Below are 3246 nucleotides of genomic sequence, written 5' to 3' on the forward strand. Positions count from 1 at the left end.
CGGTGCTTCATCATTATAGGAACGTTTAAATATTCATGTTGGTGCGATGAAGCCTACTAATGCACGCATGGTTTTGAAACTTATTATGTCAACTTAAACTTGAAAAATTAACTCAATTTAGTAACTTTTGAGTTGATTGACCATAGACTTGGTTTGTGTAACATCCAACCTATATATTGAATCCGACTCGGTGGACAAGCCGAATTATTCAAAACTTGGATAAGATCACTTGATTTTCCAAAAATTCCTACTCCATGCAAGTGATATATAGATACAATTCTAAAAATAATGATTAAGAGGATGCTTTTAAACAAGAAAGGACTCAACGACAATCCTAGTTGCTTCCCATCCCACATCACCATTTAAGGTCAAGCTGCCCTTGAGGAGTTTCACTAGATGTAAATGGCAAATAACATCCCCACAAGGCCACCCCTTCCCCTCTTACTCGTTGCCACCTTCTACTCGACTTGTAGTTGCACCATTTGAATCCCTAAGCATATTTAGCAATATACGATCTCCTCCAAGTTTAACTTTGTCTGCATGTTTGTCTTCTCCTTCTCTTACATTATCTTTCCTTCATGTTTTGGATCTTTGCTTCAGTAGGATCTCAATTGCCACGTTATTTCTCAAAAAATCTTCTATTAGAGTATAATTTAATGCAAAATTAGAGTATAGCTTCATGAAAGAATAAAGAAAAAAATACAGAATGATGTGTAAATTTTTCATGAATATTATTTGGAGTTTTTAATCATTTCACGCATTAAAATATGGTGATCAAATGCTAATCAGCATGTGGTTACTTATGTGTTATAATTGATATGTACATACTATCAAAGTATTTTATAATATATAATATATATTTAGTTATTAATTCATTATCAATTCTGTGTTTAAGATTTGCTAGGTACTCAATTGAAAATTCAAGTCCACTTGATTCGGTTGACTTCAGATTTGAGTTTGGTTTTTAGATTTTTGAGCAATGAATGCATGCACTGCGTGTCTAAGATTAGGTCCTTTTATACCCAATCTATACTATCTGCAAGTAAATGCTAAAAAGATTTTACATGAGTTGTTTACCCACCATAATCCCTAAACTTCATCTTTGCTTGTCCATGTATCACTTGGCATTTCTATCATCATTTGTCTCAGAGCATTACATCAAATACAATACATAAAATTCTATCACATAAGCTAAAGGGAAACGGTTAAATTGGTGCACGGGTTAAAATAACATTATTTTATGATAAATTTATATTAACATTTTTTTTTTTTAGTAAAATTTAACTTGATCGTGACATAAATTTATAAAGTGGAGAAAAATAAAAAATAAATAAACATCTACAAAATACGGATAAGGTCAAGGGAGATAAGGTTGTTGAAGGGGGATTTGGATAGAGTTAGATAACGTTGTTAAACAATAATATTTTAAGTATGGGCAAACTTTACAGATTCAAAGAATCTTCTTCTTTTTTTGTTTTTTTGTCTGAATAAAGCATAGAAAGATGGAGCTAGTGGGCCGAGGGTAGGAGGGGTGGGGCCCGGTGAATAGAAACCATTGGCCCGCGGGCTGTCGTCTCTACGGATGGGGGCCCGCCCACGTGTGGAGGCCGTGATGGTGTTGACCGCAGGACAAATGGCCCCGGCCGCAAGTGGTACAGCGAGGCACCAGTACGGAAATGGCTTCGGACCTTAAATCAATGACCCGCACGTGACACCACACCCACAGCTCGCGTGAATAGATGCCAATCCAGCCAACGCTTAGCAAACCGTCTCCTTTGGAGTGACTCATGGGCGTATTAAAAGATTACGATGCCAGTTCACAGCTATGCAATGCTAATTGTGGGCGTTCCTTTTGGCTCCCTGGATTTCTACTTCTGTTCACTGCACCATCCTCCTACGTTCCATTCATCCATCTCCCAGGGTGGTTGCTTCACTATGTATATTTGCTGTGACGCTTTTTCAGGTCTTCATTGGTTTGTAAGGCTACGATAAGAGCTGCATTCTGCTTCAACTCTAATTCTGCTCTATATCCTACATTGTTACTGTAACAACTAGGAATTATCTAAAAAAATCAGCCAGAAGATATTATTTGGATCCTTGGCCCTGTATAAATGCTTAAGAATTCTCAGAGAATAATTGATATAGACTAGGTATACGTTATATAGATCTTCACATACTTCTCTCGTTTAAGTCTCGACGTCCTCATCAGACTAAAATCAAATCATTTATCCATTTATAGTCAAGCCAATAAATCTGTACTGCAGATCCCTTAGTTGATATAGGTTATACGGATTAGCTCCTATACTATTTATGTCACGTTCGAATCCGTCATCTTGTTCGATCATATGACACGATTTTATATAATCTCTAAAATATTGCCTTAGGATTTATACGACCGTATCAAATGATTGAAGTATTGAACCAAATTAATGATGGGTTCAGAGCGTGCCGTTACTATTTTGATCTACCAGCCATAGTATCTATTAATACAGATTTTCGTTTCAAGTTGGATCAGCTAAAGTTGGATGACAACAGCAGGTCATGATGACGGCAAATCTGCAAGAAAATTTCTGATTGGAGGTGGCTCCCATGGAGACCCTTCGACGCTCAAGTCAGAAATCCGACAACAGAAGAAAGTGGAGAGATGAGATTTCATACCTTAGGGATCTCCTGTAGGCCTTTATTTATAGGCAGAGCTGAAGAGCCGTAAAAGAAATATGATCAGACAGTTGGTCTTGCCTTGTTGGATAAGATATTTATTATCTTTTTTTATTGAGGGAGGTATATTTATTATCTCTTTCCTCATCAGGAATACTGGCTCCGAAGAGAGAATCAAGTGGTTGATCCTACTTTATCTAGAGAGATATGGTCTTGTTTGCTTTGTGGCGACTGTCATATCAGGATTGTTTGAATTTTTAAAAGAGACACGAGATTTGAGGATCAATTCTTCTTTGTAGGCTCCACATCTTCGGTCAGGATGAAATTATCCCCAATATTAGCCTCCCTACTTTCGAGTCCGAGTCAGAATTGGATCGGACAAAGAAAGTACTTCAGCTTTACTGAAGACTGCTATGTCTATAGCTATCAATGAGGTGAGGGATTGCATTACCTCGATGTTGATAACTTTTTAGCCACCGAGGTCTTCATCGGCTCTGCTTACCGAAGAGAGAGAGAGACCTTCGAGGGTCCTGTAGAATATTCCTCATTTGTTGCCGAAGTTGACGGATTGAGGGTCTTTGTAGGTTA

The sequence above is a fragment of the Elaeis guineensis genome, chromosome 3 (assembly GCF_000442705.2).
Source record: "Elaeis guineensis isolate ETL-2024a chromosome 3, EG11, whole genome shotgun sequence".
In the NCBI taxonomy this organism is placed as follows: Eukaryota; Viridiplantae; Streptophyta; class Magnoliopsida; order Arecales; family Arecaceae; genus Elaeis; species Elaeis guineensis.